Source organism: Typopeltis vanoorti, chromosome 23 (assembly GCF_054136105.1).
Source record: "Typopeltis vanoorti isolate ZY-2024b chromosome 23, IOZ_Tvanoo_1.0, whole genome shotgun sequence".
Classification (NCBI taxonomy): Eukaryota; Metazoa; Arthropoda; class Arachnida; order Uropygi; family Thelyphonidae; genus Typopeltis; species Typopeltis vanoorti.
Window position 1 is genome coordinate 14,389,720 of NC_143571.1, and position 25,093 is coordinate 14,414,812.

General features: G+C 36.2%; 1 long non-coding RNA gene across 1 annotated transcript in view; it reads left to right on the forward strand.

Moving 5' to 3' along the window:
- Positions 1-5,823: 5,823 nt before the first annotated feature.
- Positions 5,824-25,093, forward strand: part of LOC150093638 (uncharacterized) — a 50,261-nt gene continuing 30,991 nt past the window's right edge. Inside the window, exons 1-2 of the long non-coding RNA XR_016550298.1 lie at positions 5,824-5,857; positions 12,304-12,418. This is a non-coding gene — a long non-coding RNA (uncharacterized LOC150093638). The remainder of the gene's footprint in view (positions 5,858-12,303; positions 12,419-25,093) is intronic.

A 25,093-nucleotide genomic window follows, 5' to 3' on the forward strand; every position in this document is an offset into this window, starting at 1 on the left:
GGGTTTCTATGTAGCTCTGTGGAAATGGTGGTTGCATCCATTTCCACAGAAATGGATGCAAACATTATTTACATTCATTTCTATGGATGCAAATTACCTGTCCAAAGAAAGATTGTTATAAATTTGATTCTAGCCACCAACTAAAGGAGCAACTTTTCTAAGCCTTTCTTTGATCATTTCCAAGTTAGTCCATCTCTGGCATAGCCAAGTAGAGTTTTCCCTCCTGGAAAGTGGGAGTTTTTAACCCCCACATCTATCCAAAATCATTGCATCTGACATAGAGTTCACACTAATATAGACAATAATGCGAGTATTATGGCTTATGCCCACAAGATGGTGACAGTTGTTCTGCCTGAAAGCAAATGCAATTTACACAGAAGAATATAGAGTATATTCAGGTAAAAGACTAACAACTACCCTTTGAAAGATAAATACCTTTCAACAGCTTTTATGTCTCAATCATATCAACAAATCCTTTGTCTACTAAGCCCTATAGATTATGTTTCCTTGATCTGTCATCTAGTTGACATTCCAAAACATAATATTATTTTTGTTATCTGCCTAAACTTCATGTCTTGAAATCCAGGTGATCAGATATGAACACAGTAGCCCATTGTAAATGCCCTTGATCAGATCAAGGGTCTCATCAATGAGAACCCATCCTTATCATGCTGATCAGCATCCTTACCATTGCAGCAATTCAGGAGATGGTCCTCACCAGTCTTATAACATGATCCCTGAACTCTCCATTGACTATTATCACATGATCTCTTATTCCTGCACTGCTTGCATATATAGTCTCATCGGTAAAATATACAATGTTCCATCATTGAATCCTAAAGTTTAAAACCTTGCACTTGGTCTCATTAACCGGTTATTCCCACTCATTTGCCCAATTTTCCAGCTTTACAAACCCCTTTGAAGAGTTGCTACAGCAACACCATTTCTGATAAAACTCTCCCAACTTTTTTTTTATCTGCAAGCAACTACAGATCTTGCCTCCCCTCAGTGCAATCTACTCACAGTATCATTACTATAAAGAATAAGCAGTAATGATTACAGTGCTGAGCCTTGTGGTACCAGACTTGTTATATTCCTATTTCTTCTTTAAAAATTTCTACATGCCTGCTCATTCTCTCAAGTTAAAAATATGATTGCTCCCTCTGTAATTGGAGGGAGGGGTGGGGATATATTCTGTAACCAAGTTGTTGTTAGTGTATAGAAGTATGGGGTATCCAGGATACCAGTATTGGCATTTGGATCAGAGATGAGGTATTGGTCATAAGTTACTACTTCCTAGACAGGGATACCATTATTCTTGCATTAGTGCCGGATACCATTATTCCCCAAAGTGTTCTTTGTCACAGGCCAGTGACATAGAAGGCCAGATATCTGTGGTCACAGACCAGTTTGCCTGGCTGAAGGGATGAAACAACCACATTTCTGGGAGGACAAAACTTTTACCTAGATATGAGACTGACTAACTCACCTTTGATCAAAAAAAAAACTGATAAAGTTTCTTGTATCATAAATGGGAATTGCACTTTGGTCAGTATAGATGACTCTTGGGTCTTTCTTACCAAAGGATTTCGTCTATACTGAGGCTATGGAGGTCCAATATAACCAAGTTGAATACTGATGATCATCATGTTTTCTCTACCACATGTTATCTGAGATAATTGTTCATCAAGAATTTCATAATCTCTCATAATAATTTTTTGCTTTGCTCTAGTTATCTCAGTTGCATAACCATATGATATTCATCACCTTTAACATTTCCCAAATGATAGCATCACCCCACTAAATATTCTGCATTGTGAACCTCTGCTTCACACATATGCTATCAAAGTCAGTGGCACCATCTCCCTCCTGGGTTCTCCACTCTGAGTGGGTACAACTTGACTGCTGTCATAGGTAACACTCTACCATTCTGCTTTTCCTCTCTATTTTCCTTTATGCCTTTATTGTCCTCCTAGTCTCCACCGCACTTGGTGATTATTACATAACCTCCTGTTATCCAAGCTACATTTTCTTACACAGGATGGTGCTAGTTTCTAGTTTCCCTGACTCGGCATTCACACGTACTCAGAGAATGGCAACCTCTGCAAATGATATATACCCCCTATCCTTAAATGCAACCAATCTTCTATCATCATCATCTGATGATAGAAGATTGGTTGAATGCAACCAATCTTCTATCATCAGATGCATTCCAAGATATCTATATATTTAAACCTCTCTTTATATAATGGTATTATTCATTACCATATCCTGTCTCTCATCTCTCAAGTATCATGTTGATGCAACACACCACTCACTCATACTCTTCGTTGCACAATCTTTAATATTACTCTCAAATTCTTTGTTGATTCACAACCAGTAGCATCAGATGATGGTACTGGTTGTGACTCAAAAGTACCATCATCTGATCCACACTAAAATTGCACTCTTTATTCTCAAACAATGAAAATAACATGATGAGCACAGTAATAAACTTTAATGAAATATTAAACTTTATTCTTCCTTTCTTCTAATATTCTGTTGCAACACCTGAAATCACAGAATCTCCAAACAGCATTCCTTATTCTCTCCTCTTATAAACTCTTATGCCTTCTTCTTCTTCACACATCCACTCATTCTCTTAGTCTACTACTTTCTCACCTGCCTTGCACTTCTATTTATTACTTTTCTTCTCTCTGTTCTTCTCACACTTAGTCCTTTCTTTCTTTCACATTCTTCTCTCTTCCTTATTTCTATTCACATCAACTAACCTCCTTTCTGTTGTTTTAAGGATACTTGCGACATAAGACTGAATGATATAATCACGTAATCACAAGAAAGATATTTATTTAACCAAATATTTCGGTCTGGAAATAGCAGACCATCGTCGGTGGTATTACAAGAACAGTTTAAAAAATATACAAGCTAGAATACTAACAATAGATCTTCAACGATCTATTGTTAGTATTCTAGCTTGTATATTTTTTAAACTGTTCTTGTAATACCACCGACGATGGTCTGCTATTTCCAGACCGAAATATTTGGTTAAATAAATATCTTTCTTGTGATTACGTGATTATATCATTAACCTCCTTTCTAATCTTTAAGTTTGAACTCTGGTATGGTCCCTAGGAAGTGGAAGTTAGGCAAAGTGGTTCCTTTGCATAAGGGTAGCTCTAAAACTGCGGTAGTTAATTACAGACCAATCACCATCTCAGGAGTAGTGGTAAAAGTATTGGAAAAGTTGGTTAAAGACAAAATTCAAGAATGGGTGGATCAGGATATGATACTCTATAGAGGCCATCATGGTTTTGTTAAAGGTAGATCCTGCCTTAGCAATCTATTAACTTTTCATAATAGAATGGCATCTGAGTTGGACAAAGGAACTGGCTACACAGTGGTACTTCCAGATTTTGCTAAGGCTTTTGACAGGATACCCCATGGAATACTGTTATGCAAATTTTGGAGCAGATGGGAATGGATATTAAATTGGTGATATGGATAGGAGAATGGCTCAGGGAGAGATACCAGAAGGTGGTGTATGGTGTATGGAGGAGCCGAGTCCAGAATGAGGCAGGTGACCAGTGGTGTGCCTCATGGCTCTGTGCTTGGGCCATTCTTGTTTAATTTGTATATAAATGATATAGGAAATGGCTTAAAGGGAGATATTCAGTTGTTTGCTGATGATGCAAAGTTGGGTAGTGCAATAAAAAATCAAGCTGATGTTGAAAGTTTGCAGGATGATTTAAATAAGCTGGTAGAATGGGCAAAAGATAATGGATGTCAGTTCAATGTGGAAAAGTGTAAAGTCATGCATTTTGGGATTAAAAGATTACCAGCTGTGTACTACATTGATGGAACAGTACTCCAAGAGATTGATGAGGCTAGGGACTTAGGGATGTTGGTAGATAGGGAGATGAAGTTCAGGGGACACATTGCTAAGGTATCCAAGATTGCACATAGGATTATTTGGTTGTTGAGGAACACACCGACATCCAGAGATAAAGAGGTTATTATTCTCCTTTATAAAGCATTGATACTTCCACATTTGGATTACTGTCTGGATTCCTTGGAGATGAGGAGGCTGTGGAGAGGGTTCAGAGAAGAGTGACTAAGTTGGTGAGTGATGTAAAATATGCTCCCTACATTGATCGATTGAGAGCTTGTGGATTGCAGAGGTTGGTTGATAGGCGGAGAAGAGGGGATATGATAAAAACATTTAAATTACTGAAAGGTTTTTATAGGATTGATGCAGGGGAAATGTTTCAGCTGTGTGATAGTGATGGAAGAACAAGAGGTCATCCTTGGAAATTAAAGAAGAGTGTGGTTAACGAGGGTGTGAGAACAAGATTATTTTTCCCGGAGGGTGGTGAATGAGTGGAATTCATTGCTTGACTTAGTTTTGAGCACTTCGTCTGTAAATGAATTCAAGAAGAGATATGACAGATATTGTTTTGCTAGTTTGGGTCTCCTGCGATGAGTCTACTGACTCCATGGAGATACCCATAATAATAATAATAAGAAGAAGAAAATAATAATAATAATCTCTTCTTTCATCCTCCTCAAGTTCTCCACTACCTTTCTCACCAAGCACTCTACTCTCTCTCATTTTGTGCTCATTTTCATAATCAAATATATTTGTTGTTGAAGCTTATCTCTGCAGAATTTTAATTTTTAGCCACATTGTCCATCATAAAATCCATATTCACTCACAGTCATTTTTCCTAAATCTCTCAGTTTCTGCTCATTTAGATTTTTATTCTAAACCAAACATTGTATCTAATATTTCTTTCCTTTTCTACTGTAACTCATTTTTCTTTTCTTGGGCTGACTTTCAAGGTGAAAGTCAGTAAAAAAGAGAAATCTAATTTTGTTTGGAGATTTCTGGGTATTATCAAAAGTAAAGGAAGAGTGAAGTGAATTCAGGTGACAAGAAATTGACAAAAAGACTTGAGACAAATTCTATTTTATTTTAATTCTTTACCCAAGCATGACCAAAAAAATTTTTCACGTGAGGTGTCTTTCTTTATGACTAGGCTACTTGTATATAAAGGCTGCTGACTTCCCATCAGATTGCTTCAGTATTTCATAATACAGCACATAACCCTTTCAGATGCATATGCTGCCATATATTATAGAAAGAGCTACTCTTCCTATATATGAGTACCCTAGAATTCATTTTAATAATAATTTAGTAATAGAATTTCTTGTAGATTATGATTTGAGATCTTTTTTATTATTATTATTATTATTCCTGATACCTCCAAGGAGTCCGAAGACTCATCGCGGGTGTGAGAAATGAATAATTGTTTTTTGGTGGCACTGAAGTTCACAAGATTTTCCTCACTCTATTGGTGAATAGCAAGGAGATCAGAGTTTAAGGCATTGGCTGTGGAAGATCTTGAAGCATCAAATGATTCTGCCTATAAGAAGTAGCAGGTTTGTCAAAAGAAGCGGAATGTAGTGTACTGTCATTACCAAAACAATGGATAAGATTTGAGGTAAGTGGGAGAACATCATTTCTGTGGAAGGATGTAGGGAAAAATCAAGAGAGTCTTCATAATTGGTGAGGAAATCTGAGGAGAGGAAGCCATCTACCAGGACATGCAATCAGAAAGGAAGCTGGTACAAAGAGGGCATGGCAAATCATATCATGGAAATGTGTTGAGCAAAGTAAAGTTATTACATCTGTGGTTTTTAGTTTATGAACTGTTTTATTTTTAGTATTTTTTTTACATTTGATTATTATTAACTGCCATTTGTAAATAATGTCTGTTTAATTATTATAAAGTATTTATAATTATTTTTTAGGAAAGCGTGAAATGCTTATGGAGAAATTCCTTCAACAAGAATTATGGTAATTTTTTTTTTTTTTTGCTCTATTTATTTGTATAGGAAAAAAAAAACAAGTTTGTTACTTTGTTTGTATATTTATCTTGTTAGATCCTAAATGAAGGAATCTTGGAAAGAAATCATTCATTTGGAATCTAACATATAAAACTTGCTGACAAAGAGAAATACCTGCACATCAGCTGTAATTAAAAGTGAAACTTCTTCACTTTATGTAAAATTTGTATTCTTTATTTCAAGTGCCTTATATTTAAGCTGATGTGATTATATTAAGATTTCATTTTAAGTATATCTAAAAAGAGAGATAATCTGATTTAAACTTAAGTCTCACTTAAGCTATGTAAAATTTACTGTGAGGCATCTAAAAAGTTGCTAAGTAATAATTCCTGGAAGGCATAAAGCTACATGTGTACAGCGTAACGCTAGCGGCTATAGCTTACTCGGAAAAATTACGTTGCAAGGTATTCTGTGAATCCAAGTATAACAGCATCATAAAAGCGAAGGATGAACCCAAAGGGGTGAAAAGATAAGGGCCATGTGCAAAAAGGTGACTGAGAAAAGAGGGCACTCTATAGAAGAATATAAGGGGTTGAGTCCGTATCGGAACTCTCGCTGGTCGTAACGTTTTCCTGTTTTGGTGGTTCGGAAGTTAGCGGGCAGTTTCGCGTAAGGGGGGGTGATTCTTAAAATGAAGTAGGATTCTATGCAAAGCTGAAGGTAAAGATTCCAGTCCTAGCAGAATTAAGCCGTCACTGAAAAGTCCCATCGAGTTGTTCCTGAAATGCAAAGATTTGAGTCTGTTTTTGGCAGAAGGAATGAAGATAGCATAACCCCTACGTTGGCGTATGGACAGCCAATAGATGAGAAGTATCCAGACATACACGTGGTGCAGAATGATGCGTAAAAAGCTCGGTAAGGTGCAATTACTCTAATTTTGTGTGAAAGTTCATTAGAAGAGAGAAGATTGTTTACAAATGTGAAATTAAGAACTGTATTCTAAAGAACTCTGTGGACAGTCTCTAGTTAGAAAGTTAACCTCCTTTGAGAGTAAGAAGAATTGTTTGGAAGAGATCTTTTGTAATTTTGTATGTGATAGGATTAACTTGATGCGATAAGAATAGTAGAATTTAGTATCTCAGTAACGTTAGAATGTTTGTTAGTTCTCTCTTGCGAGTAATACTACTGAAAGGTATTTAGCTTAACTTCATATCATTTGCTATCTATCCCAATATGCAGTTACTGTGTTTAGCATGCTTTATAAGATTTAATTAATTTAGAAAGTGTTAACCTCTTAATTCGAGTTTTATTTAGTATTGAGCATAATTGAGTGTATGAATTTTGTATTGTGTTTTAGATATTTCAATAAACATGTCATATTTACCTGAACCTGAGTCATGCCTGATTACGATTCCAACTTACCACTTATAAAAATAGAACATATTTTGGCGGGAAGGATTTAGAGAGTGAATATAATAATAGATTTAGGTCACGACTGCAATAATCTGAATCTATACGGCAGTTTAAATAAGACATTGTGTAAGAAAGCTAAGAATCTAGTATTGTCTCCCTGAGTAAGGATCTTTTCTACTATAGGATACTGGCTGGCGCAGCAAAATATAAATTTGCCAGTATCCGAAGAGGAAACAATCCTAGATATAAGAATAAGATTAAAGTAAGAGAAGAAAGAATAAATAACGAAAGGTAAATATATAACAATAGAGCAGCCGGTAGGATTTTGATTGTATAAGGTTTTAGGTAAGAAAGGATAGATTATATCATATATAATCTATCCTATAGAATCATATAGAAACATTGATATAACAATCTGAAACAGATTCAAACTGTTTCAGTAAAACTGCTTTGTGTAATAGCTTCTTAACTTTCTGTAAAAGCTAAGAAGCTATTTTTGTTATTTGGTTATTTTTTAAATAAGTGAGATAGGGCAGTCCCTATTAGTTAATTTCTGTGTTATTTAATCTTTCAGTAGAAATTTTCATTGGCAGATATGAGTGACTTTATTTATTATTATTATTGCAACTGGACTGACCTCCATGCAGTTAGAAGACTCATCCCAGGAGATCCACAACTAATTACAGTAATATCTGTCACACCACACTAAATTAATTTCACATGTCATGAACTTACAACCTCTCTGACAATACATTCCACTCACTATCAATGCGAAAAGAAGTCGTCTCTCATTTTCTTTTTCACTGTACCTTTGTATCCCTTTCAGAATCCATACACTTTTAACAGTATCCACAACACTTTCACTATAGCAAATCATTATAACAGACTCACTTGCTATAACAACTGCTATATTATTATTATTATTATTTGACACCTCCAGGGAGTCCAAAGACTCATCGAGGGAGAGTGTGCCAACAGCATCAAACGATTGATCCCCTTCCAACTACTAACCAACAAAAATACAATACAGCTGATAAGAGACAATTACCTGTGATAACATGTAATGGAAAGGACTGGATTTGAGAGTGCTGGATCTCATCATAGCATCAGATCAGATCTCGGCAGTAACCAATGTAGCCACATCGCCCTCACTTGAGGAAGGTGATTATTGATCTTGACTTGAGAGATTGCCAGATATATAGAATTTTCTGTTAAGAAGGGATATATATGAAGAATTAAAAAGCAGATTATAACAAACTGAGGAGTCAGCTTAGACCAGTGCCATGGCATAAGAAGTTGGAAGGACTAGAAATGTTAGCAGTGCATGGGAGATGGCCAAGGGGTATTTGAAGAATGCAGTATCAAACAGTATACCCAGAGTTAGGAGGATAAATCAAGTAGAAGATAGATGAATAGCATCATTAAGCAGAAGTTACATAAAAAGTTGTAGAGGGAATATAAATAAAAAAAAGGGATCAGCAAGTCCAGGTGCAATGCAAGGCCGGGCAAGAAAGATGACACGTGTGGTGAGGAATGTCAGAATTATGAGAGAAAGCTAGCTGATGAGGCCAAAAGAAATCTCAAAGAGTTTTTTTTTTTTTGCTATGAGGCAAGTAAAAGGAAGAATGACTATGAAAATAAATTTATGAGCACTGATGGTAGGGAAGTAATAGAAGCAAACAAAATACTTCTTTACTAAATGATCATTTTGAAAGGTTGTACCATGCAGGTGGAGATATTGCAGTTCCAGATGTGACATTGACTGATAGGAGAATAGAGGTGTTTATGGTGTAGTAGAACTTAATTTCACACAAACAATAAAGCTGAATATGGGAATTACAAAGGAATTTCTCTGCTAAGCATTTCAAGTAAGATTTATGCAGGCATAATTAAGAAGCAGCTGAGAGAAATTGTTGAAAAGAAACTTGGAGAAGAACAAGTTAGGTTCAGGCCAAATAGAAGGTTGTCAAGATCAGATTTCACTTTATGACAAATAGTTGGAAATCATGAGAATATAACAATGTAATATAACTGTAACCAATTTGGAATGAAAATCAGCAATAAAAGACCAAAATTATGAAAATAGGCCAAACAAAAAAACTTCAGTTAGGCACAGCTTTTAGTGAATATTGAAAATTAAATATGGACAAAGACAGCAGAATTATCAAAGCTGGTGTGGTAGGAAGTCAACTTAATAAATTTATATGGAATAGAAATTAGTCTAAACACTAAATTATTGCATACAAGACAGTTTTGAAACCAATTTTAACTTATGGATCTGAGAATTGGGTTAGAAATAAAGCTGAATATGACTGGTGATCACATATATCAGAATTCTGAAAAAAAAAGTATGAGGCTTGAACAGATGGCATCAATGGCAGAATCATAAATATGAAAATATTAGGAAGGAACACAATATTGTTTGCACTCAAGAATGTGTCAGTAGAGTTAATCTAAGGTGCCATGAGAAAAAAAAAAAAAAAAAGATCCAGAGGAAGATCAAGGTCTAGGTGGATTGATTCAGTCAGAAGACTGAAATGTTAAAGACAACAATATTGAAGTGCTGACAAGTAATAGACTAATTAGGAGGAAAATTGTTGACAGGATCACCCATCTTCTCAGTCCTAAAGCTCAACAGATGCTGACCCAAAAGCAAATTGCTAATGCTCTCAAGAAAACATTGGCAACATCTTTTTTCCCTGAAGTCCTAGTTCTGAAAAAAGCAAAGCAGAAAAACATCAAATGCTACAAAAGTTTGTAGCCTTTGAATGGATAAAACTGAAAACAACACTGAAGCATGAACTGAAAGCTACCTACTTATGCTTAATCTTGCTTCAATGTTGAACAAGCGCTGTTAATAATGTCTATTATCAGATTATCAGACATCTGTTTCCATCTTCCATGGGCAACTGTTCTGCCTCTAAATCTGAATCCTTTGTGAGAATGAATTTCCAGATGTATGGTAAAGTTTGGTTATTATTTTCCTTCCAAAGCCAGGTAAGGATTCAACCATTCCAACAAATTATCACCAGTAGCTCTGACCAGTCACGAGTATAATCCTGAAAAAAAAAAAAAAAAAAAAAAAAATTAACTGTCTTCTTTTATATTCTGAAGAGCAGTAATAATTCCTTCCAGGAATTATTACTGCTCTTCAGAATATAAGACATAATGTGGCACAGTTGGTATAGACAAAGCCTTCTGGTCAGAAAGACCTGGGTTCAATTCCCATCCATGATGTAACTTTAATTTGATCTCTTTCAACTAAAGGTGAGTTAGCAGGTCTCATACGGAGGCAGAGGTTTTTTTTGTCACTCAGAACAAGCAAACTGGCCCCATGAACACACATTTCTACAGACATAAATATCCCCCCCCCCCAATGTCAGCCTCTGTGACAAGTCAGTTGGGATCGAGCACATCATGTAAAAGGCCAACCCCAAATAGATGAGATAAGGCATACGAGGAAGAAGATATCAAGATATTCCATTTGTTTATAAGCTCATCTAACACAATTGGATGTTTCCAGTTGTATTAGTCGAACTAAAAAATGAACACCTAGAATTGGCTTTCTTTGATTTGAAAAAAGCATATGACACAACTAGAGATTAAGGTATCCAAAAGACCTACACAACTTTGGTCTTAGAGTGAGCCTTTCTCCTAATAATTAAGAACTTTTTATCATATAGAATCTTCCAGATTGAGCGGAATTCTCTCTCTCTCTCAGCTCTGGAAAGAATCCCAAAGTTTGCTGTCAATGTGTCCTGCCAAAGTTAAATCATTAAGAAAACAACTTCCTCCCCTAATGTAAGTCCTCCACACTAATGACTTTATCATCTTTTTGTCATTCATGTAATATGAGGATCATGGAAAGACTTGCAGCAGGTCCTCAATTATCTTTTTACCTCATCATTTGCCAACAATTTTAAGTTTTCAATAAAAAAAGACTGTTTTTGTGACCCAGAACTGACTGAGACTGATCCAGTCTTGATCCAGAACTAAGACTAGAACAAACAACAATCTCAGTTGCAATAGAGGCAATGTTCTTGGAATTTGTATTCAAAAAATAAATAAACATTTTTATCTCACATACATTAGCTGAGGATTAAGTGCTGAAAAGCATCAAACATCTTTTACGCTCTGTCTTCTACTTCTTGGGGTGCAAACTAGTTACTAGTTTCTTTATTTCATTTTATGTACACTTATGCAATCAATATTAGATAATGAGTCACAAGTCTCTGCCTCTGCTAGAAACAACTGATGACTGTATTCTATCTACCACAAGATAATAATCAGAACTGAAACTGAATCATTAGTATTGCAGATATCACCTATTCCTGGTCTTTATGTTGAAGGGAATGAACCATCAGTGTTGCTTAAACACTAGCAGCTCTCTTTGCAATATACTATCAAAATCGAATCCCTGCCAGACCATTATTATTATTATTTTATTTATTTATTTTTTTGGACAAGTAATTTTTTCCATGATGGAAAAACTTGTATATTACACAGACTACCATATACTCCGATTGGTCTACATATTAAAGAATTACCACAAGCTCTGGACATCACAGTAGACAATACTGCAAATGCCACAAAACAGCTTTCCACCTTGGCATGACAGAATCCCACCATTCAGTTGCTCTATGTGCACTCATCTCACCCTCCATTTTTCCAACAGCAGCTCTTTAAAACACACAGAGCAGAATCTTCTGATTTTCTACTAGTCTACACGGACAGTTCAAATTCAGGATTTTTGTGGTCTGCAACTATCTTCATGGACAGTTTAATATCTAATCAGATCCTACTGGGTGTAGCAGCTCTACTGCTGAACTGCATGACATACAGTTTGCAATAAAGTGTGTAAAACTGGAGTACCCCTAAAGGTACACTGATTCATTAAGCTGTCTATAGGCACTAAGAAGTGCAATAGATCTGCTCTGTTTTTATGGTTAAAATAATCTTCATTATACAGTAATGTTTTGTTAAGTATTATAATAATTTGCTTTAAAAACATAATTACATGCTATTACTCTGTATTTTTCACAGTGAAAAGGTTGCCGAGGTAGTATTCCGTGCACCCTCACCGACAAATTATGTTACTACTACTAAAGAAGCATATTCGATGGAAGGTTTTGATGCACCAGATCCCATGCCAAGACTTGTAAGATTTTGATTATTTTTTTAAAATAGTGCAATACCCATTTTTTTATTAACTGTGCATCATATTTGAATATCTATCATATAAAATATTAATATGCTACAAAGGCACTTAATATTAATTAATATTAAACTCCTCCTAATACAATTGGAAGAATGATGGGACATCGAACCCTTCAATTGGAAAAGACTGCATTTCGATTTTCATCATGATGAGAGTAATCTTGATGTGGACTTTTTTAATTGAGGGTGTTAGCTAACTTCATACAGAGGTAGCAGAGTTCTTTATTCAATATATAGGTAACTGGTCAGAGAACACATGCCATTAACAGCAAGAAATACTATTAGAGGGCAGTAAATAGTTTAGTGTGGATGATAAATTATCTGAATTATCTGCACCACATGACCCACAATGGGCCATGTAGTGCACATCAAGGGTTGACGAACTATGGCCCGAAGGTCTGATCTAGCCCACTGCCTTTTATTCTATGCCATGCAACCTAATAGTGGCTCTTAAATGAATCTTGTGACAGAATCATGAAATTACTGTTTCATTATTCATGAAGTAGTGTTAATGTGATTCTACAACCATACCCATCATTGCATGTTGTCTATGGTTTCTTTCATGCCACATGTATAGTTGTGGCAGTATATTGCACTCCTGTTGCTACCAATGCTGCTATGCTCACAGCGTTAACTTGATAGTGTTGTGAATGCCACATATTTTTTTTTAGTTAATACTGGAACATATTTGTTTATATGTTCCAGTATATACACAATTATATTCGTATTCAGTAGCTCTGAAAAGACATTTTCTAAGATGAAATATATCCTCTCATTGCAGATCAGTCAGCCTTATCTGATGAGCATTTGCAATCAAGTTTGATAATAGGGAACTGTAAGATTGAAACCCAGTTAAGTGTAGTTATGTCTCTTAAAAGAGAAATTCGTTTTCTCACTAATTTTCTGAAAATCAGTTTATACACAATTATATTTTGTATTTTGTTAGAAAACAAAATTTACATACTTTTTATTACAATACCTTGATGGACCTGTGATTTCAGTCAGGATTTCTCCATGACTGCAGGTCGTAAAGAATCCAGCTATTCCTGTTTTGGGCCTTTCTTCTCCATTTTCTTCCAACTTTCTTAATCATTGGGTCTTCCCACCTTAAGGCTGGTCTTCCAGGTTTCCTTTTGGTATCTCTCTCTCGAATATCAGTATCAAAAGTATTAGAAAAATTGGTAAAAAAGAGAATTCAAGAATGGGTAGATAAAAATATGATACTGTATTGAGTGGTCAACATGGCTTTGTGAAAGGTCGGTTATGCCTTAGTAATTTACTAACTTTTTATAATAGAGTAACTGCTGAGTTGGATAAAGGAAATGGCTACATAATGATTTTGCTGGATTTTGCAAAGGCATTTGACAGAATACCACATGGAACACTGTTACACAAATTAGAACAAATGGGGATGGATACGACACTGGTTGACTGGATAATTACTAAAGGCAACATGTGATGGAGGGGACTAAGGATATCAAAAAGTGGTATAAGTGGCAGAATCGAGGCGAAAATCGAGGTGACTAGTGGTGTGCCACAAGGTTCAGCGTTGGACCATTGCTGTTTAATTTATGCATAAATGATATAGGAAATGACCTGAAAGGAAATATTCAGTTGTTTGCTGATGATGTGAAATTAAGTAGAGTAATAGTTAATCAAGACGATGTGGAGAGCTTGCGGGAAGATTTAAATAGACTGTCAGTATGGGCAAAAGTTAATGGGTATCAGTTTAATGTCAAAAAATGTCAAGTTATGCATTTTGGGATACTTCATTATAGATTACAAGCTGTGTATCACATTGATGGCACTGTACTCCAGGAAATAAATGAAACTAGAGATTTAGAGATGGTGGCAAACACAGAGTTAAAGTTTAGAGGACATATTGCTCAAGTAGTCCCTAAGATTACTTGGCTATTGAAGAACATATTAACATGTAGAGATACGGAAGTTATTCCTCTTTATAAGGTCTTGATACACTCACATCTGGATTACTGTGCTCCCCTGGGTTTCTTGGATGGAGAGGATTCAGAGGCGAATGACCAAGATGGTGAGTGGCCTGTGAAATGTGCCCTATGAGGATAGACTGAAGATGTGTGGATTGCAGAAGTTGGTTGATAGGGAAAAAATATGTGATATGATAGAAACATTTAAATTGCTTAAAGTATTTTATAGGATAGATGCAGGGGAAATGTTTCAACATTTGGCTGGAGGGACAGAACAAGGGGTCATCCCTGTAAGTTGAATAAAGGTGTAGTCAGCAGGGGTGCGAGAACTAGATTTTTGCAGAGTAGTGAATGAGTGGAATGGGATACCACAGTCAGTTGTGAGTTTTTTTTCTGTTAATGGGTTCAAGGAGAGGTATGATAGATTGTGTGGATAGAATGGGGCTCTCACGATGTTTTCAGACTTCATAGAGGTGTCCGTATAATAATAATAATACCAATTTGTTACTCTGACTGTCCATCTGTTGTCTCTCATTCTAGCGAGATGTCCTACCCATCTATTTTTGCTGTTGTAGATTGCTTTTATTACATCTTTGAGTCCAGATTTCCTTCTTCCTGATTTCTGTGTGTCTTATGTGGTTTATTTTATTTATATTGCATATTCTTCTTTCTATTGCACGTTGAGTTGTTATTAAGAATTGTTCTTCTTTTAAAGTTGTGTTCCATGTTTCACTGCCATAAGTCAATGCTGGTAGGATGCAACTATTGAAAAGGTGGGCTCTTATTTCTCTATCTATGTTTTGGTTGGTGATTGTTGATTTCATTTTGTTGAAGGCTATCCAAGCAGCTCTTTTTTTCGTTGCTATTTCATTTGATATGTCATTATTAGGTGATAAGACATTGCCCTGATGTACTCCTCTACTTAAGTTAATTTTAATCGGATGATTGAAAAGAGTGATATTTGTTGTGCCTTCTTTGTAGATATCTTTTATGAGCTGGATGTATGCTATTCTACTCCTTGTTCTATTCAAGCTTGGAATACTGCATTATGTTCAACAGTGTCAAATGCCTTTTAAAATCTATAAAAAGAAGACAAAGTGGAATCTGATATTCTCTGCATCTTTCTGTTAGTTGAGAAATAGTTTGAATGTGGTCTATTGTCAAAAAGCCTTTTTTGAAACCAGCCTGTTCTTTGGAGCTATTTTCATTGGAGGTTTGTATTCTGTTTAGGATGACTCTGGCAAATATTTTATATGTGTGTGATAATAGACAGATGGGTCTGTAATTGCTTATGTCTTCCTTATTACCTTTTTTTATGCAGAATTATGGTCTTTGATGTTTTCCATTCAGTAGGTGCTTTCCTTAATTGTATATATCGAGTAAATCTTTCTGCTAGAGCTTTAAAGAGTACTTGTCCACCCATTTTTAATTCATCAGATTTTATACCATCAATTCCTGGTGATCAGTCATTTTTCATATGGTAGATAGCCATTTTTACTTCTTCAGGTAGGATAGATGGTATTTCCAAATTTTCATCTGGTACTGGCTCTGTGACTACCTGTTTAGATGAGTAAAGGTTCTCATAAAATGATTTTATTATTTTTTCCATTTCACCTCTGTTTGTGTGTCTGTTTCCTTGATTGTCTATGAAGGCTGATGGTAGGTGGTTGCTTTAGACTTATTTCTTTTTCTACTTTTTTAGGCTGCTACAGAGCCTAACTGCGTCTACCAATTTTGTCATTCTATATATATTATAGTTGTCTTTGATGTTCTGCCTCAGTTGTTTACAGATAATTTTATATTCTAAACAGTCTTTTCCTATATATTTCAGTACACTTCTTTTCTTCAATAGTTCTAGCGTTCTTGCTGATAGGCATTCCCGTGTCTTAGGAGGAAGTTCATAGGAGGCTCTTTCTTTGCAGTTCAATAAATGGTTATTAAAGTTTGTTAAATCTTCGTCAATGTCGTTTTTTAATTTCCAGTCAGTTTCTTCCACATTTTTTCTAAATTCTTCTGGATTTATCTGTTTTGAGCATTTTTTATAGTTGGACTGTGCTCGAATGCGTTCTGAATTTTTTGTATGTATTTTGAGGGTGCTCTTATTGGGTGGTGGTCTGAATGAATATCACAGTAGGTTTTTCCAATGACTTCAACATTTTTATTATTCTTTTGCAATTTGTTAGAATGTAATCAATTTCATTTCTTTTCTCTCCATTTAGGGATTGCCAAGTCCATCTTTTTCCAATTCTCTTTTTAAAGAAACTATTCATAATGTAAAGCCTTTCTGCTTCAACAAATTCTGCCAGGAGTTCACCTCATTCATTTCTTTCCCCTACAGTCCAATGTATTTTTCTTCAATAGATCCTGTACCGATCTTTGCATTGAAATTCCCATACACTATAGTGTATGTTGTTTTTTTTTCTGTAATGTTTCTCGTAGGTGTTCATAGAAGTTTTCTATTTCTTCTTTGTCAGCTGTTGAAGTAAGTGCATAGACTACTATTATTGTTATTGTAACTGATTTTTCCTATTTTTAATTTTAGTGTTCTAGTCATTCAGAATGGATTGTGCAAGAAATAATATTTTTAGTTAGCTTTTTGTTTATGATGAAGCCAACTCCTCCAGCCCTTGTAGCATTATCTGCAGCTCCCAGGGAAATTTGGTTGCCACTGTTCCATTTTGCTGTTAATTCAGAGCTTCTTCGGGTTTCACAAATAGCAAGGACATCAAACTTTGTTCTGCATTTCTCGAAACAGGAAATCAATATGGGAGTCAGAAGACAGAATTCGAGTGTTGAAAAAACCAATAAATAGGGTCGAATTTCCAGATGGTGGTCTACCTTCTTCTGCGGGATTCTTAGCACCCCGTGCTCTTGAAGATTTCTTACCACTACCTTGGTGTGATTGCAAAGAGCCATACAGGACTGGGGACCTTTTTCTTCTTCTAATTGCTGGTACCTTTACAGTGGTCTACAGCATTTCTCCTGACCATGGTTCTGTAGTGTGCCTTTGGTCCACAGCTCCTTATTCATTATTTGGAGCTGTTCATTTGGGCTCCTCTCATCCATCACCTAAGGGACACGCTTGGTAGGGGGTGAGGCCCTTCAAGATACTTTTTATTATTGGTTTATTATTATGTTTTAAATTTTATATATATATATATATATATAAGCACATGATATCTGTGATTTTACTGCTTAGCCCATGAAGCGTAAAATATTTACTATCTCAGAAACAATTTGCCGACATCCTCATGCAGAGTGCCCTCCTGCAGTGAGTTCTTGGATTTCATGGAGGTATTATTTAATAATAATAATAATAATAGTAATGAGAGCCAGAACACTTGATGACTAACTACTAGACTGAAAATTCCTTCTTTTGAAATTAATATTTAAACATAAAACAGCATTATTATTATTCTTAATACAAATAATAACATCATTATTATGCAAAACTTTGCAGGAATAAGTTGTGCATCATGTGGAAGTGATATCTGAGAAAAAAAAAATGACTGCCAAAATTTTACTGAAAATACAACTCTCAGCTACTTCTAGCAACAAATTGCACTTGTTTGCTGTTCTCCAGGAAAAAATTTACTCCTCACATCCTTGTGATCACACTTTTACCTAACTACCTATGATGATCCCTTGTCATTTGAATTTCCACTCCAACCATGTACTTAAAAATATCCTCAGTCATTTTTTTTATATATAAAACACCTTTAACAACTTTACATGTTTCTATTATATTGTCTCTCTCTCTTACTTATCAGACAATATTTGTAATCCTTAAACCTTCAACTTATCCTCATAGAAACATTCTGTATATCTAACATCCTCTTGGTAAGCTGCCTCTGAATCCTCTCCTGCTTCCTCATCCCCATGAGTCTGGTTATATCAAAGCCTTATTAAGAGAGATAACTTCTTTCTCCCTAGTTGATGTGTTTTTTAACATCCATATTTTTTCATATTTTTTTTGCCAAGACTCATCATAGGTGATTACTTTATGCTACTCTACATGATCCACACTGTGCAATATGTTGTCTTCACAACACCATCTAATTACATACTGCACAGTATATTTTGTTTGTTAATTGCATATGTTCTCTCTCCAGCTAACCTATTTTGTGGGAGGAAAAATCTGAGTTTTTCCAGGAGGAAAGTTCTGCTATCTCCATATGAAATGAGACCAGCTGACCCGCCTTCAGTTGAAAAAATCTGTATAAACATTCCTTGCATTATAATTGGAATTGAACACATCTTTTTCATTTGAAGAAGATTGCATACCCCATTTTTCTTCCACCATGGAGACACTAATTATCCTTTGTCCGCATTGTCAGTCTATTTATATTCTTTGCAATCTTCACAATACCTTTATTTACTGTGACGTGCCATCCAGTGATCCAAATGCTACAAAATAGGAATGCAGGAATAAGTTGTGCATCATGTGGAAGTGATATCTGAGGAAAAAAAAAAAAAATACTGTCAAAATTCACTTGCAAACAAATTCCATGCAATGGAATTTGTTTGCAAGTGAATGGAATTTGCATATCGTGCAAACTCAGCAGGTGCCACGATGGTTTAAAAAGATAGACACAGGATTTTTCCCTTCATTCTGGTTATTAATGCTGTCCACAGTGATGGACTAACCTTGCCCCAGCAGGCTTTGCTCATGAAGTTGTACTACCTAAACAGTTGTGAGGCTGTTGCTGCACTCCGTGAATTTCATCACCTGAACAAATGTTGACCTGGCAGAGATAGAAAACTGATCAATTCACAACAAGTGAATGAAGTTGCTACTGCTGTTATGGAGTAAGCCATGAATAACAGCATTGGTTCCTCAGTGCACGTGCTGTATTAAGACACATGGATGTACCTTACATAACTGTCTGGAAGATTCTGCATTTCTACTCATTCAAGATAACCCTGAAACAGGAGTTGCTCTCATAGGACTTTGAAAATCAAATGACATTTGCTATAACATTCCTTGCTTGAGTAGAGGTGGATTGGATGCTGCTTGTCCATGGATGATTTTGTGAGGAGATGAGGCTCATTTTCACAATGGAGCAGTGAATACCACAATTACTGGGTATGGGCTATGTAAAACCCATATGCATCCAACAGATTCTTCTTCTAATTTACATTCACCTGAAGTTATTGTCTGTTGTGGGTTTGCAACTTCGTTTATCATTGAACCATCATTCTTAGAGGACATTCACTAGTCGGGGTATATTATTATTATTATTACGTGACACCTCCAGGGGTCCAAGGACTCATCAAGGAAGGGCACCTACTCTCTCTGTCTCCACCACTCGTTCTACCAACTACAACGAACTGCAACTACAACAACGCCATCTACTGCCAACCATTACCACTAGTATTTTCACAGACAATCACAAACATCAATGCCCACTGCAGGATTTGAACCTGCAGCCTTTTGGCGGAGAGCAGATACACTAACTACTCGGCCAATCCATGCACAGGTGCTGCTGTAGCTGTGACATAACAAAATTATTTATCATACTGCTGAGATGTATTGCAATATGATAAATAATTTTGTTGTGCCACAGCTACAGCAGCACCTGTGCATGGATTCAGTTATTTTCATGCAGGCAAAAACCCACCAAAAATGCTATGTGGAGGGGGCTGCATGAAAATGCAGCCCCCTCCACATAGCATTTTTGGTGGATTTTTTTCTGATGGTCCATGTATGGTATTTCTGTTTTTAGCTATAGTGCAAGTTGACTTTCATTGGTAATTTGATAGAATAATTTGGATTTGGATTTTCTCTTTGTTCTGCATATTTCTAATATGTGAATCTCTCTAAATCATCCTGTTTATCCTACATGCCACTTGAACAGTGGATTTTATAGACCTCTGGTTTCTTAAGGTATGGATGAGGTGATTTAGGAGGATATAAAAATCCTGAGATCTTTCATAGTGGAATGAAGCTACTTTTATGTCATGTCGTCAAATATTTCAAAAATTTTGTCCATTACATGTTGGATATAAGGAAGGGTTATTGCACCTTTTTGTATTCTTGCTTATTTGTTGTTTAGTGATAGGGAGGTTCATAAGCTCTTGATCTCTTTGCATCTGCATCCATTTTGAGATAGCATGTTGCTAAGGTATTTTAAGTTCTTGATTCCTCTTTTCTTGATGCTAGAGATGTATGCTCTTAGCATTTTAATTTATTCCTATTTTTTTGCATGGGGTGCTGGTGAGATGAGGCATAATGTTCTCACTGGAATAGAGTATGATGGTTTGAAAATTTGTTGAAAAGACAGAAAAGATAAAAAATACTAGGAAGGTGTCAATGGAGTGGAAAGAGGACAAAATAGTTCCACTGCACATCATCTCAAGAGTGGTAGTTAAGGTATTGGAGAAATTAGTGATAAACAGATTTCAAGATTGGATGGATAAGATTCTCTATAAGAGACGACATAATTATGTGAAGGACAGGTCTTGCCTTAGTAATTTGCTTACTTTTTATAATAAAGTAACAATGAAGTTGGATAAGGGAAATGACTATTCTGTAATATTACCAGACTTTGCAAGATCATTTGACAGGATTCCACATAGAACTCTGTTGCTTAAATTGGAGCAATTGGGGATGGATATGAATCTGGTGATTTGGATTAGAGAGTGGCTGATGTACAGATATCAAAGAGTGGTTTATGGAGGAGCCCAGGAGAAGTCAAGTGACCAGTGGTGTAACACAATGTTCAGTACTTGGTCCTCTGTTGTTTAATTTGTACATCAATGATATAGGGAATTCTATGCTTTTTTTTTCAATAAATGAGGAATAGTACAATACAGTAGAGAAAAAATAATGAAAATATCTAGTGAGTTTTATAGGAACCTAAACACATGCAAGGAAACAATTACAAATTCTCTACTATGTTTAGATGAGGCTGATACAGAACCACTGTTGTTGTTGCCTTGTGGGGTTCCCCCCAATTTTCCTCATCCGTCCCTTAGGACCAGATGAGATTGTGCCCTCCAATGAAGGACTTCTAAGTATGTATTTTTGACTGTAGAATCTGTGTGTGTTCATGAGGCTACTTTGGTTTGCCTGTTCTGAGGGACAAAAAACCAGAGTTTCCAGGAGAAAAAACCCTCTACCTCCATATGAGACCAGTTAACTCATCTTTAGTGGAAAAAGACTAGATTCCTCATGTTATAGATGGGAATCAAACCCAGGTCTTTCCGACCAAAGGGCTTCATCTATGCCAACTTGAGCTATGGAGGCTCTATTACAGAACCACTCATCATGGTGAAAGAATTATGGAAAGTCCTTGAGCCAGCAAAGAATAATAAAAGTACTGGAGAAGATGTCATATTAACAGAACACAAAAAATCAGGAGGTTCACAATTGCGTAAGATCATATTGGGTATGTTCAATGATATTTTAACTACAGAAAAAATTCTAGTGTGGCATAAATTCTCGAATATCTTATGATGATATCAATAACTATAGGCCAATCAGTTTGCTATCACAACTTTACAAAATGTTTATATCCATTATATTAAATAGAATCACAAGTTTTTTGATGATGCACAGCCATATGAACAAGCAGGATCCACAGCAAAATTCTGTACAATAGATCATATCCACACCCATTAACCAAGCAATAGAAAAAAAAAAAAAAACAAAGGAAATAAGCAAGTTATTTTTCCTCTGTATCAAACCTTGATAAGACCCCATCTCGACTACTGTGCCCAGATTTGGTCACCTAGATTTCTTCTTGATGGGGAGGAGGTTGAGAGGATCCAGAGGCGAGTGACCAAGATGATAGCAGGTCTATGGAATGAACCTTATGAAAACAGGTTGAAGATTTGTGGGTTGCAGAAATTGGTTGATAGGCAGAAAAGGAGAGATATGATTGAGACATTCAAATTGCTGAAGGGTTTCTATAGGATTAATTCAGAGGATATTTTTGAGAACAGGACTGGTGGTGAGAGGACTAGGAGACATTCATGGAAGCTGGGCAAGAGTGTGGTTAGTAAGGGTGTTAGAGCTGGGTGTTTTACTTTTAGAGTGGTGAATGAGTGGAATAAGCTGCCAGAGTCTGTTGTGGGTGCTATGATGGTGAACGAGTTCAAGGCAAGGTATGATAGATACTGTGAGAATGTAATTGCATAGTTGTGATGGACATGATGTTTAGGGCCTTCCTCGATGAGTCTAAGGATTCCTTGGAGTTGCCCGTAATAATAATAATAATTTTCCTGGATATTTAGTGTTCACAGGTTTTGAAAAAAGCCTTTGATTCTTTATATAATTCAGAAATAATAAATAGTTTAAAACAACAAGCCATCATAATAAAGTATATATGATTATTAAAAACTGTATATCAAAACACAGCCATTATTATTATTATTATTAAGATCATTTGTAGTTAACCCTCCATGTAGTTAAAGGAGGTTCATTCAACTGACAACATATTTATCATATAGAATCTTAAAGTCATTAACACTCCTTGCATTAACAACACATTCTGGTAATGCATTCCATTCACTGACAATTCTCCGTGTAAAAAACCTAATCACACTTTTACATAACTTCCAGGAATGAACTCTGGTTCTTACCTTCTACTCTTTTTATAATTAGATTAATGCATCTGATAAAATCCTCTCACTAACTTAAAGGTTTTAAGTTTTACACAGTGTTTAGCCTTCTTACATTTGTATCTGTATTCTCCTTGCATTAATAACACATTCTGATAATGCATTCCATTCACTGACAATTCACCATGTAAAAAACCTACTTCTCACACCCTTCTTCACCACGCTTTTACATAACTTCCAGGAATGACCTCTGGTTCTTCTCCTCTTACCTTCTACTCTTTTTATAATCAGATTAATGCATCTGATAAAATCCTCTCGCTCACAACGTTTTACGTTTTACACAGTGTTTAGCTTTCTTACATTTGTCTCTGTATTCTCTAAGAGCACGTTGACTTATTATTATTATTACATGAGACCTCCAGGGAGTCCAAACGCTCATCGAGGGAGGGCAACTACTCTGCTACAACTCTCCGTCTCCACCACTACAACTACATCCATCAACTACAACTACTTTCATCGTCTACCCCAACGGTATCTACCTCCGACCACCACCACTTTCACAGACAATCACAAACATCCATGCTCACGGTGGGATTCGAACCCGCAGCCTTTTGGCTGGAGAGCAGATATGCTAACCACTCAGCCAACCAGGCCGGCACTCACCAGGCCTGGTTGGCTGAGTGCTTAGCATATTCGCCAGGAACTTTTGATATGCTTTCTTCTTCTTTTCCTTCACTGTCTCTTTAATTCCTGTGTCCACCATGGAGTTCAGATTTTTCTATCCTCGCAAACAACCTCACCACATGCCTCTCTGGCTGAATCAATCAATGTTTTCTTCAGGATTTGCCACTGATTCTCCAAGGTTTGGTTCCTGTTGTCTCTTTCTTTTTTTCTTCAATCATGTTTCTGTATTTTAGTCTACAGCTTACATCTGAGAGCTGCTCAACAACTTTCTTACATGTTCTTCTTTTCGTTATGAAATTCAATTTTATCCTACTCAAGACTAAATGGTGATCACTTCCAATTTCAAATCCTCTATACACTCTAGTGTCTTTTACCAGTGATAAAATATCGCTATCAACAATAACATAGGCAATGAAACTTTTCTTATTCCTTGCCTCTTCTCTCCATGTGAATTTGTGCACTTTGAGAGAATGTGCTAGGGAATTGACAATACCTTTAACGTGGCTTTTCAATGAAAGTCTGGCTTTGGCAAAGGTGCCCAGGGAATGGAAGGAAGGTAAGATAGTGCCATTGCATAAGGGTGGTAACAGACTGGAAGTGTCTAATTATAGGCCAGTCTGTGTGTCATCAGTAGTTGTTAAGATCTTGGAGAAAGTAGTGAGGGACCGTGTACAGCATTGGGCAGATGAGGGTAATGTTATCTGTGAGAATCAACATGGATTTGTGAAAGGGCGCTCTTGTTTTAGCAATATGCTAGCCTTTTATAATAAAGTTACAAGAGCATTAGATGAGGGAAAGGCATATACTGCAATTTTCTTAGACTTGGCGAAGGCATTTGACAGGGTGCCACATGATAAGCTGATATTTAAGTTGCAGCACATGGGTCTGGATGTCAGATTGGTCAACTGGATTCAGGATTGGCTGTCTGATAGGTATCAGAGAGTTGTGTATGGTGGAGCAGTTTCCAGGAGGCAGAGGGTTACAAGTGGGGTCCCACAGGGCTCAGTACTAGGACCTATATTGTTTAACCTTTATATCAATGACATAGCCAGTGGATTGCAGGGGGATATTCAGTTGTTTGCGGATGATGCGAAGCTTGGAAGGATTATTAGTAATAGTGCAGATGTGGTAGCCCTGCAAGAGGATTTAAATAAGCTAGATAGATGGGCAAATGAATGGGGGTGTCAGTTTAATGCAGCAAAATGTAAGGTCTTGAGGTTTGGGAAACATCGATGGGATGCTGCATACTCTATGGGAGGAGTTATACTGGAGGAAGTAGGGGAGACAAGAGATCTGGGGTTGATGATTGATAGAAACCTGAAGTTTAGGGGACATATTGCAAAGGTGGTGAAGGTAACACAGAGGATTGCTGCTATTATGAGAAGGACACTGACCTGCAGAGATAAGAGGGTTATCATTCCGTT